The 13,058-nt window shown below is 44.5% G+C and overlaps 1 protein-coding gene and 1 pseudogene across 9 annotated transcripts in view; one reads left to right on the top strand and one right to left on the bottom strand.

The window, feature by feature from the left end:
• Positions 1-13,058, top strand: part of LOC135899990 (neprilysin-1-like) — a 702,442-nt gene that overhangs the window by 490,646 nt on the left and 198,738 nt on the right. The gene's annotated exons all lie outside the window — the stretch shown is intronic.
• On the bottom strand, positions 2,707-5,035 carry LOC135900003 (piggyBac transposable element-derived protein 3-like; annotated as a pseudogene).

Raw genomic sequence — 13,058 nt, 5'->3', positions numbered from 1 at the left:
ATTATAAAATTTGTTACACAATTCATAAAACGGCACACTGAAAATATTGCCTCAACAGATTCGTGTAAAGTTCTCTATGGCAGATGAAAAATTGGGTGCGGACACTACCTCGTCCAGGAGCGAATTCCACTCTGCAATTGTTCGCGGAAAGAATGAAAACTTAAATACATTATTACGACTTTGGTAGACCCTTATTTTCTTGGAATTGTCGCGTCTCTTAGACTGATAATGAGGTGGTTTTAAATATATGTCCTTATCGATTCATGTGTTACCGCTGTTAATGTTGCGTAAAAGCTTTAACCTGATTATTTTTCTGCGTGTGCACAGCAACTTCCACCCTAGATTTTCCCTGATTTGCCAACCTCTAATTTTGTAGTCGTAGATGCCCGTGACGAATCTTGCAGCCCTTTTCTGAACACGCACTAACTTATCTTCAATAACTTTGTGAAGGGGTCCGATGCTGCGCAAGCGTATTCTAACACTGGCCTAATATTTGTAACATACAAAGCTTCCTTCAAAGGTTTGGGCCTATACTTGAAGTTCCTCTGGCGGCACGCTTTAGCGCTTGTTATGTCAACGTGGGATGTCCAGTCTAATGCCGCAGTTAAAGTGACGCCCAGGTATTTGACTTCGTCAACGCATTGCACTAAAACATTATGTAGATAGTATGAACCGGTTACCTTTTTCTTTTTGTTCGTAAATTTAACATGATAATGCTTTGTTACGTTCAAATTCGTTTTCCATTTAGCACACCAGGAACAAATATTTTCTAGATCAAACTGCAACACACTCGGATGTTTGGCACATGACACACCGCACACAACGTAATCATCCGCATACAGTCTGATATTTGAAACACAGCCTTCACTTAAATCATTGATAAATATGAGGGACAGCAACGGCCCAAGGACCAACCCTTGAAGCACCCCTAATAAAACATTAACCGTTCTCGATGTCGCACCATTCAGAACCACTTTTTGCGGCCGCTTATACAAATAATCTTTAAGCCAACCGCAAAATGAATCGGGGAGGCCAAGAAATGACAGTTTGTGCAAAAGTAAGTCTTGCGGGACTACATGAAACGCCTTTCGAAAATCAATCAAAATAGCATATATCTGTGTACTGTTCTTAAAGCCGAGTGCAACGTCATGCACGAATTCAGTAAGTTGAGTGGTACGGGGTAATTTCATGCGAAATTCATGCTGGGCCGAGATAAAAAAATCATGGTCATGAAGATGCTTAATAAGACCAGAGTAAATAACATGTTCTAGTGTTTTATAACAAACGGATGTAAAACACACCGGTCTCGTAATTGCTTTCCAAATCACGACAACCACATTTAAATATAGGAGTTACATTGGCCATTTTCCTGTCACTAGGTAATCTTCGAGAATTTATTGACTTGGTAAATAATTCAACGAAGATAGGAGCAATACTGTGGAAACAGCGCTTCACGACGTGATTTAATATACCATCCGGACCATGAGCAGAATGAGGATTAATGTGTCACAACATAGCCCTAATTCCAGCCTCATTTAAAACGATGACATGCATTTGAGGTAATTGTTCGTGTAATTCAGGTATCGGAGTATGACGACATGCTGTGAAGACGGAGTGAAAATATTCATTGAAGCAATCAGCTTCTTTTACATATAACTTTCATGCCAGAGAGCCGGAACGCCAACATTGTCTTTTCTGTCACTTTTCACATATCGCCATAGCTCCTTAGGGTTAGATCTTATTTTATCAGCTAGCGACGACAAGTATGTTCTTTTTGCTGCCTTTAATTTTTGTTTGAAGTTTTTAGTTAGAGTTTTAAGCTTGTCATATAGGTTCTGACTTGATGCTATCTTGAATGCCTTGTATACTCCGGCCTCCTTTCTTATTGACAGACACAGTTCTTTGTTAATCCAAGGTTTATCCGTTCTACGAGTAGATGATATCACTCTTGAGGGAATGTATTTAGCGACCAAAGACAGGATTTTGTCACTGAACAGAGCGCATAATCCTTCTATGCTGTACTGACTGCTGTTTTCCAGCAGTCTGTTTTGTTTTCGCCTATCCCTAAAAAAAATTTGATGTATGTATTGATTAGTTCGCATTACCCGGACAAGCATGCCTTACTCAATAATTGTATCGTATAGACTATTAATATAAGATGGCTTCTCAATGCGGTTGCAGCAAACACGCTGTCCTATGTATAATGTCTATATCACCAGGAAGAATAGGGGTTAGCTGAAAAAAAAAAATCTGAAGAAACACTTAACCTCTTCTAGCCTGAATTTAGCATACTGCATAAAAAAATTATTTTTGCTGTGGCTTTTTATGTTCTGGTTATGAGGAAGTTACACAGCAACTTTTATGCGTGTCGGGGTTTTAGGAAGAAAGTTACTGCTATGTCGCGAAAACGCGACAACAGGTCGTAATGGATCAAAAAATGTTTATTTTCAAACACACTTGAGAGCTCATTTCTTTGAGTTTAGCACATTTGTATCTCAGTTCTTATGAAAAGAAATGAAACAATTTGAACTTTTTTTTATACACAGATGAACTTTGCACTTTGTGCAGAAGGAAACAGGTTGGCCTTTGCAGCCAGGCATCTTGCATCGTTGTCGTTGCTGCGACACTTCAGGCCAGTGGCCAACATTGTCTTGACGGACTTCAGCATTAGGTGTTGGAGCTGCTGGTCCTCTTCTTTTCTTCTTCTCAAGCTCTCCTTCCACGGAAAGAGACGGCCGGCCCTTCTTCTTCATCGCGTCCTTGTTTTGATTGCACAGGCAGCTGGCTAGAGAAGCCTTGAACGCTAGAAGATCCAGTTGATGTTTCTTTGGGATTCCTAGAGCATCACAATCCCTCCGGTAGAGCAGCCAGCTGCTCACAACAGCCATGTCCACAAAATGAAAAAAAAATCGCAGGTAGAATTTCTTCGACTTCAGAAAAATTCTGTAGTACGCCATGAGCCCATCGAGAAGGTCGACTCCACCCATAAAAGTGTTGTAAACCTTCACAATGGCTGGCTGCTCAACTTCACATCTTTCTTTCTTTTTGCGGTCATACCGCTGGCAGCTTCCTAGAGGCTGGGCACTCCCGAATGTGCTAGCAATATTCACTCCCCGGCTGTCGTACCACTTCACTACTCGGACTTCGACCCCTTCAATAGTAGCCTGCCTCTCCACGTGGCTTCCTCTACCGTTCTTCTTCATTTCTGCATCGCTGGGCAGTCGGCATCCAGAAATTCTGTTTGCGCGTGCAGTTCCCATTGCTGGAATACCACGCTGATGCAAATTTACCAGCAGTTTTATGGATGTGAACCAGTTGTCAAAAAAGAGCAAGTAGCTCTTGTTCTCTGGGATGGAGCGCGAAAGCTCGAGCACAACATTAGAGCTTGCTCCAAGGTCAGGTAATCCAGGAACAGGGCGGATGTCCCCTGTGTATATAGAGAAGTCAGAGACAAGTCCGTGGGTGTCGCACAGTACAAAAATCTTGTAGCCCCACTTGTGAGGCTTGCTAGGGACGTACTGCTTGAGTGAGGAGCGGCCTTTGAACGGCACAATTTGCTCGTCGACCACCAGCATCTGTGACTTTGGAAGGATTTGAAATTTGAGCAGCAGATTGTCAATGAGTGGTCGAATTTTGAAGAGCCTGTCTTTGCCAGCATTTGCTTGTAGGAGATTGTTGTCGTTGAAATGAAGGCTGTTCTTTATCGCTTGCCACCTGTCACGTGACATAACTTCTGCCACTTTTTCTACTCGCATCTCGCGGTTCCAGTACATGCGCGATCGCGGAAGCCTGTATATGGACATATACATTGTGGCCCCAAGAAACTGCTCCAGTTCAGCGCGTGTTAGGCACAATGCTTTGTTGGCATTCTTCTGCACTGCATAGAGATTGGACTGGTCTGTAATCTCCTCAAGAAGCTTGTCGTCAAAAAAATACCGGAAGTACGCAATGGGAGCTTTCGGCTCATCTGGAGGGTCTGGAAGACCGTCTTCCCATTGAGGGTGGCATGTCCGCGGATGGTTCACTTGCTTCCAGAGGAAACTTCTTGCGCTTGACGTTGACGGCTCTTCCGTTTCACCTTCTTCATCTGCAAACAAAAAAAGAAAAAGAAATCACTGCGAGGTCGCAAACCACATTTGAGAAGCCACAAAAACCTTGGCTTGAAAAAATTGGCTGGGGCTTAGCTAAGGGCCTGGATATCTCGAAGCGAAAAGCTGCGGTGATCCGCGATAAACACGCGCTTGCGGCGAACGTCAAACGATGACGCATAGCGCGCGGCAGCGTGCGCCTGTTCTATGGGCAAGCGCGCCTTATATACCCCTCCTTTCAAATGCGCACGGCTGCGGCGAAGGGTCAAACGGTGGCGCGGAGAAGCGACGGCGCACATGGGCAGTAGCCTGCGCAGTGCGTGACGTCACTCGTGCTCCGACAAACGCGGTGTTGACTATCGTAGTGAAGCTTTTGGCTTCAAAAGAAAAAGACGCGCCACTGCAATACAACACGAAAGAACGCTGACGGCGTTTCACATTGCAGCCGAATGCAACTCGCCCAACAAACAAAAAATTGCGCACCTGTGTCGCTCCCAGACTGCCCAGATTGATCTGATGGGGCAGCATGTACTGTGTCAGGGCTGTATTCAGAATCGCTGTCGCTGAGGCAGCTATCTTCGCTTTCTTCAACGGGTGGAACCCTGATCCCGTAGAACCTTCTGGTGTCCATCACGAACAAAAAGCACCGAATAACTGCAAAAAACAAAAATTACTAGTTTTTTGACCACATGCTGAGGAAGACGAAGTTGTGCACAAATCGGGACGCTACAGCCTGTTGATGCGAAAACGCGACAAAGCGACACACGCTTGAAAAAACAACTAATCTTCAAAAACAAATTATTTACGTGATCTGCGTGCATTATTCAACCAAGTGCCTATCATGCAAAATTTTTTTATATTCAAAAAACTTACATACCTTGAATGGAGACGGATGTCAATGGATGGATAGTGAGAAATGTTCTTCGTCGGCATCAACTGGAGAAATGGCAGCCGTCAGCTCTTTACTGAATCGACGATAGATGGCGCTGCCTTTTCCACGTGTTTCCAGACATCTGTGGATTCCCTCTGAGCGCAGGGGTAGCGGCTACAGCTGTTTTCTTCTGGTGGTGCGGCTTAAAACCGGTATGATGCGAAATCGCGACAACAGGTCATAAGAGGTTAAGACTGCTCACGCGGGGAATGCTAAAGCATTATAATCGCTTAAATGTTTTCGATTGTTCTCTTCGACGTGCATTAATGCTCTTTCTGGTGAATCAATGTGTGTGTTTGCGTATGCGTTGGCCACAGTTCGGAAATATTCCGACCATTTTGCAGCCGATTCACAGCTACCGCTGAAGCTGACACTTCGGAGTACATCCCAATGGACACTACACCAATGACATCCGAAGAGCAAGTGACGCGCTGAAGGCAGCGACGTGACGTGTGTGATGACGCACTTATTAGGTACACTTCATTTTATACACTCGTGATTGGGCGTCGAGAGTGCACCGCAGTAGACGCAGCACTGATGAAATTCGAAGAGCAAGTGACAAGTGGGAGGCAGTGACGAAGACAGTGACATGACGTTTGCAAACGCACCCACAAGGCACAACTTTAGTCAACCGTAACCATAGAAGTACCGTGGCGTCGGGGAAGCGGGCTCGTCTCGCGACCTGGAAAGCCCGGATTCGATTCCTCCGGAAGGTAAAATGTACCGAAATTTCTACTTAATTACATTAATTAACTTTGTCCAAAGAAAGCTGCGTGGAGAATATGACGTCAATCTGAGCATTTTCGCGCGTTTTTACTCTTCGCGCCGTCGGCCATTTTTGGTACCATCTTTCGGGCATGGGGCATGTAATGCTTTCGCATTAAAGAAAAACACCCCGCAGGGGCGTCTGCGTCAGCAGGCGTTTGGTGTGTTGCGACACCACGGACCCGAGCACACGAGGGTTTGACCCTCCCGCGTGTAGTCGTGCGCGGCTTAGCCGTGTCCGGGGAAAGGGGGATCCTGGAGGTTGAGCCGATGCTGGGTGAACGGACCTTTAAGGCCCCCCGGCGGAGGCAACACACCTCTTTGGCCTCTGCTTCACGTAGACGGCACCCCCGGACTGACCCACCCGGGGGAAATCGGTAGTCGCCTCTTCCTATCTCTCTCTCCCCAGGCCTTCGTCTTTATCTCTCACTTTTTTACCTTTCCTGTCTTCTTCTCTCTTCCATTTACTTCCTTTCTCTACGGCGGCAAGGGTTAACCTTGTGTGGATATCCTACCTTAGGTACACCATATTTGGTTATAGTGACGGCGTACGGCTGGCGTCGTGCAGGCTTGGACACAAGCCCTGCCGCGTCCCCTCGTTGGGCTCCGTGGTGGGCGGTCGGCGCTGTTGCCGAACACACACACATTCCTATGGCAGCTCAAATCTCTGTTGTCCATGATAGGCGTCTTAAAAGATGCCGCACCGAAGTACCGTTTCAATTCTCCTTTCGAAGCAACGCTCCATCCTTCCCCAAATACTATGTAGTCCACAGTGAAAGTAACACGCCTATTAGAAAGCTTTCTCCATTCCTGGTCGCCAAATACCTGAAAGATAAAATCGGACAGACATACAAAGCCTCCAAAATGTCTAGCGGGGACCTCCTCCTAGAATTTAATTGTAAAGATCAAGCAGATAAGCTGTCTGAACTTACCAGTATTGGCGAGGCGACAGTGACTGTTTCAGCCCACAGAACACTCAATACAAGTAGGGGAGTAGTATCTGAAGAAGATTTTATTGGATTAAGCGACGAGGAACTGCTGGAAGGTTTCCAGGAACAAAATGTTACCAAGGTACAGAGAATAGTAATCCGCAGAAACGATCAAGAAATCCCCACCAAACACGTTATACTCACCTTCGGAACAAGCGTAATGCCTACCTCGCTCGATGCAGGTTATGTTAAAGTCAATGTAAGACCATATATTCCAAACCCCAGACGATGTTTCAAGTGCCAAAGGTTTGGACACGCTTCACATGCATGTCGAGGGCAAACAACTTGTGCTAAATGCAGCTCCAACGAACACCAATCTGAGAATTGCACTTCTTCCCCACATTGTGTTAACTGCAAGGGAGATCACCCAGCTTATTCACGGTCCTGCCCTTGCTGGAAAAAAGAAAAAGAAGTCATTGCTCTAACTGTAAAAGAAAAAATTTCGTTCTTTGAAGCTCGAAAGCGGCTTTCGTATCTTCCGCGAAGAAGCTATGCCGAAGTGACGCAGGCGGGGGCAGCGTCACAGAGGCCTCCGGAGTCCTCCGAGCCCACGCGCAGTGGTGCCGCAGTGACTCCTCCCGCCCCCGTGGTGGAAGCAGTCACTACTGCTCCACCCTCTTCGACGGCCCTGCAGACACCAGTCCCGCAGGGCCCTAAGATCAAGCGAACCCCAAGGCCCGAGACACGTGTCTCGGCGCCTAACTCTCGATCCTCCAGCGCCTCAGAGAGAGCGATGGAGGTCGACGCAAAAACCCCGGTGTCATTGACACCGAAGGACAAGCGCTCTCTTGAGCGCGGTAAGAGGGACAAGATCCCAATAACCACCCAAAATAAGAAAGGGATAACCTGAAGGTTATCGCTCATTTGTATTAGCCTTTTTATCCATGTCACCTATAATCCCACCTCTTAGTTTTTCGTAGTGTCATTTTTTACCTTTCACTTTCAAGATGGCTTTTATTATTCATTGGAATTGTAGAGGGCTTTTACACAACTTAGGTGACATCAAAGACTTGTTAAGTAAATTCTCGCCTGTGGCCTTGTGCTTACAAGAAACAAACTTAGGCGAAAAGCACAAAAACATTTTAAAAGGCTTCACTGTTGTGCGGCGCGATCGTACTCAGGCGAACCGGCTTTCGGGTGGTGTAGCTATAGTCCTACAGAGTGGCATTGCAGCTAGAGAAGTTGCCATTAATACTCACTTAGAAGCCGTTGCAGTCACGGTTTTAGCACATAAAACCATTACCATTTGTTCAATGTACATTCCACCACATTCACATTTTACTGTAAGAGATCTGGAGTTAGTTCTAAAGCAGCTACCTAAACCTTTTTTAATAGCAGGTGATTTTAACGCTCATAACATATTATGGGGTAGCAGAACAACTGACACCAGGGGACAAACACTTGAAGATTTTATCCTGACTAACGAAATAAGCCTTTTAAACACTGGTTCGGCAACGTACTGCTCCCCAAGCACAGGAGCTATGAGCTGTCTTGATCTGGCGCTGTGCACTCCATCTCTGTTGATAGATTTTAAATGGAGTATTATTAACAATCCTTATGGTAGCGATCATATGCCCGGCATTATTAAAAGAACATCTCCTTTCCCTACAGTACCATTAAGATCACCCCATTGGAAACTCCATCTAGAAGACTGGCCTCTCTTCAGCGAGAAGGCCAGTCTCGATGACATATCAGATGATCAAACAATAGACGAAATGAATGAAAAGATTATTGCCTCCATACTTGCTGCAGCAGAACAGACGATCCCGCAATCCTCTGGTTTATTAAGGAAAAAACTAAAACCCTGGTGGACGAATGAATGTACACAAACTAAAAAAGCACAAAACAAAGCGTGGGGTATCTTTCAGCGATACCCAACACAAGATAACCTCCTGTATTTCAAAAAAGCAAAGGCGAAAGCCAGGTACACGCGTAGGCAAGCCGAAAGACAGTCATGGCACGCATATGTATACTCCATCAATAGCTCAATAACATCCAAAAGAATGTGGGATCAGCTTCGTAAATTTAGAAGCGAGTACGCTCCTTATACAATCCCCATACTCTCACCTCCAGGTACACAGACGAAATTAAAAGAACAAGCAGACATATTAGGGCAGCATTTCCATAACATATCAAGCTCGCTAAACTACTCCACTGAATTTCAAAAGTACAAACAATCAGCAGAAAAACAAAAGCTTCCGACAGCAGGAAGTTCCGAGAAACCATGTAATGCTCCCCTAACACTTTCCGAAATTAACAGAGTACTCATTACTGGCAAAAAAACAGCGCCAGGTCCGGACAGAATACATTACACAATGCTCGCACACCTATCTTCAAAAGCAGTTAAGACATTGCTCCGCTTTTTTAACATAATCTGGGAAACAGGAAAAATGCCGAATGCGTGGAAAAAAGCCATTATAATCCCTTTCTTGAAAGCTGGAAAGCATCCTACAACAGCTACCAGCTACCGACCTATAGCACTCACAAGCTGTCTCGCCAAGTCATATGAATCCATTATAAACATCAGATTGGCATACGTCCTCGAAACTGAGAACCTGCTCGATAATCATCAGTGTGGGTACAAGAAAGGCTGCTCCACAACAGATCATCTAGTTCGGTTAGAACACGAGATACGTGCGGCCTTTCTACAAAAGCAATATTGTCTCACAGTTTTCTTTGATCTTGAAAAAGCGTACGACACAACATGGAGGTTCGGTATTTTATGGGATTTAGCGGATTTAGGGATCCGCGGCAGAATGCTTAAATGTCTCGCTGATTTCATGTCCGATCGAACATTCCAGGTGCGTTTAGGAACGGTGCTGTCCAGTGTATTTATTCAGAAAAACGGAGTACCGCAGGGATGCGTATTGAGCACAGCACTCTTTGTGGTAAAAATGAACTCGCTCAGTAATGTAATTCCATCTTCTATAATGCATTCACTATATGTGGATGATCTTCAAATTGCATGTCGTGCATCGAACATGGCAACCTGCGAACGACAAATTCAAATTACGCTAAACAAACTAACGCAGTGGGCATCTGAAAACGGCTTTCGCTTCTCAAGTGAAAAAACGATTAGTGTTGTCTTCACACAAAAAAGAGGCCTACAGCCAGATCCCATCCTTAAACTACAGGATGCCACACTACCCGTGAAACAAGAACGCAAGTTTCTGGGTGTTCTGTTTGATAAAAAGTTGAACTTTCTCGCACACATCAATAGTATTAAAATCAAAGCGAACAATGCGCTTAACATTCTAAAGATCCTCTCCCGGAAACGGTGGGGCTCTGACCGTAAATGCCTGCTACACATCTACCGCACTTTGGTGCGTAGCATATTAGACTATGGTAGCATTACATATGGTTCAGCCAGACTATCTTACGTCCGACGAATTGATCCAGTCCACAACTTAGGACTACGACTAGCATGCGGTGCTTACAGAACATCACCTATACAGAGCTTACATGTTGAATGTAATGAACCTCCGTTACAGCATCGCAGAGCGCTACTAACTTTTTCCTACATACTCAGAATCCGATCCTCACCACAACACATAAGCTATAACATCGTCACAAAGTGCAGCTCACGCTTACATTACACAAATAAACCAAACATGATTAGGCCGCTTATCTTGCGATACGAGGAATACTGTCGGGATTATGACATCCCTCGGGAAGTCCTCCAGGTTGCCAGAAAGCCAGAACGTTTACCCCCGTGGTGCGATTTCACAGCGCTATGTGATTGGACACTAACACATCTAAAGAAAAGAGACACACCACATCAACACATTATACAAGAATTCCGCTCTCTTCAAGACAAGTACATAAACTACATAGAATTTTATACTGATGGCTCTAAAACCGAAAAACACGTTGGTGTAGGGGCTGTAACAGAAAATTGGGAAACATGTATTCGATTACCTCAGCATGCCTCTGTCTACACAGCCGAAGTGTACGCGATATGGACGGTAGTTCAAAAGGTCATTGCTGACAAACTTGAAAACACTGTCATATACACAGATTCATTAAGCGTACTGAAGGCTCTACACATGAAATCCCAAAGTGAACCCTTGTTAGGCGATATTTTGAATGCATTAACGTCAAACAAATATGGCAGATCAATTAAGTTATGCTGGGTACCAAGCCATGTTGGAATATTGGGTAACGAAGCGGCGGATAGATGCGCAACAATGGCAGCGTACAAAGACATTCAAAATACAGCACTTCCATATAAAGACAGTGTCAATGCGATTCGGAAGGCCTTGACGTCAAAATGGCAACGCGATTGGGACACTTGTTTAAGCAACAAGCTTCATCTAATTAAACCTGTCATTGGAGAGTGGAAATCATGCAGTCACCAGCAACGATTCTACGAGGTGATCTTGTGTCGACTTCGAATTGGACACACACATCTGACGCACAATTTCCTTCTCCGAAAAGAAAACCCGCCAACTTGCGAAAAATGTAATGAAGCTCTTACAGTCATGCACATCTTAATAACATGTCCACACATCGATACACTGAGACGGAGGTTTTTACACAGCCTGTATAAATTGCACATCCCATTACACCCTACCCTATTACTAGCAGATGACCCCCTAGTGCCATTTCCTAACCTCTTCGACTTTTTAGAAAAAACTGGTTATTTACATCAACTATAATGTAATGCAGGTTTACCTGCCCTAACGGTCCTTTTTATTTTGTCTTGTGACTGGCGCAGCATGGCCTTAGTTGCCTTTGTGCCACTAAACCCAAACTAACTAACTAACTAACTAAAGAAAAACACGCACATTGTCAAATTTTAACAGAATAACATTAGTTTACTCAATGTGCATGCGTCTTAAACGTACCGCTAAATGCTTGCTTTGCGTGTGTTGAAAATGTATGTTGACCAATATCGCCTTTCATGCGGACGTCGCAAATGACGTCTACAAGCACCTACGTTTTGAAAATGACGCAATATCCAAGACACTAACAAGGGAAACACAAAGGCCTGATGTCTTAGTTCTTCCACTTTTTCTTTTATCGATTCTGTCCCGACTTTCTCCGCTTACAGTAGGTCTAGCATCTACGCGCCGCGGCTAAGAAAACAAGAAAGGAAATCACCCTTAAGTGCAGAGATGCGCCAATTTCAGAATTGCGTTTCCCTGATCTCGTTGGCTGCGCATTGCACAAACGGTTTCCCGCAGAACGCATCGAGGTGGACAGAAAGGGACCGCTACACACGACCATGACTCCAGCCTGTGTCGTCGTCCCTTTCTGGCCTGTCAGTGTGTTCTGCTGCAAACCATTTGCGCCATGAATGCTTACTCTCGGTTGCGTCAATAGCGAACTTTATGAGTCAAAACAAGCTTCCGTGGCCTTCAACATCGGCATCGATTACATTGCAACATCAAGAATAAGTGTGGTACTTTTACTACAACACTCTACCTTTAGTATCTCGGCACCATTTGTTACCTTTAGTGACCACCGGACAGCGACAACGAGACATAAAGAAACACGGGACGTACATAAGCGCTCGGCCAAACCTCGCCCCTCCCCTCCTCACCTCCCTCACCATACTTGCTTTCTTATTCATGTCTCGTCTTCGAGTATATTGTTCGTACATAATCGATATCTTCTCAGCATGAATTAAGAATAATGTTTCAGGTGTAAATTTCAAGTCCAATGTAACGATTGACAATACAAGGAAATATTTACATACAGCTACGTGTTTACCCATTTTACGGTTATTATGTACATTGATTACTTTGTGCCAATGACACACCAACGTGGGTTGGTAATTGTACTTGGGCTACCATAAGCTCGTTCTGAAAGGAGGCAGCGAAACGTTATTACTAAATTGAATTATTCTTTCAAAAATGTCAGTAGAACATTAGTAGATAGGAAATACAATAAAGAATTACCTCGATAAGGGGATTTTATTTTAATATACTCATCTCTTTGTGTGTGTTGTGTAGTGCGTTGGCCTGAATCCAGAAGGAACCCGATACTAAAGCAGTGTAGCATTATGAAACTTTTCGCGCTTCTCGCTTAAAATTTTGAAGTGGAACGTCTTTCGATTCGGTCAGTACAGGAGGTTGCTTGCTAAAACCGCATGTAGCGAAAACGTGTAATGTTATTGTCTCTTATACATTTGCATCTGTACTATATACCTGTAGGCTACATACTGTACTGTATACCTTTTCATCAGTTCAGGCGCTGTTTAGGCCGGTGTTTTCATTTCGTCGCAGTCATTTGTTTAGTGAAATTAGTCGCATTATGACGGTGGTATTATTGTTGCGTATA

Source organism: Dermacentor albipictus, chromosome 4, assembly GCF_038994185.2.
Source record: "Dermacentor albipictus isolate Rhodes 1998 colony chromosome 4, USDA_Dalb.pri_finalv2, whole genome shotgun sequence".
Taxonomy (NCBI): Eukaryota; Metazoa; Arthropoda; class Arachnida; order Ixodida; family Ixodidae; genus Dermacentor; species Dermacentor albipictus.
The sequence above is the reverse complement of the archived record's forward strand: the minus strand, read 5'-3'. Positions and strand labels throughout refer to the sequence as shown.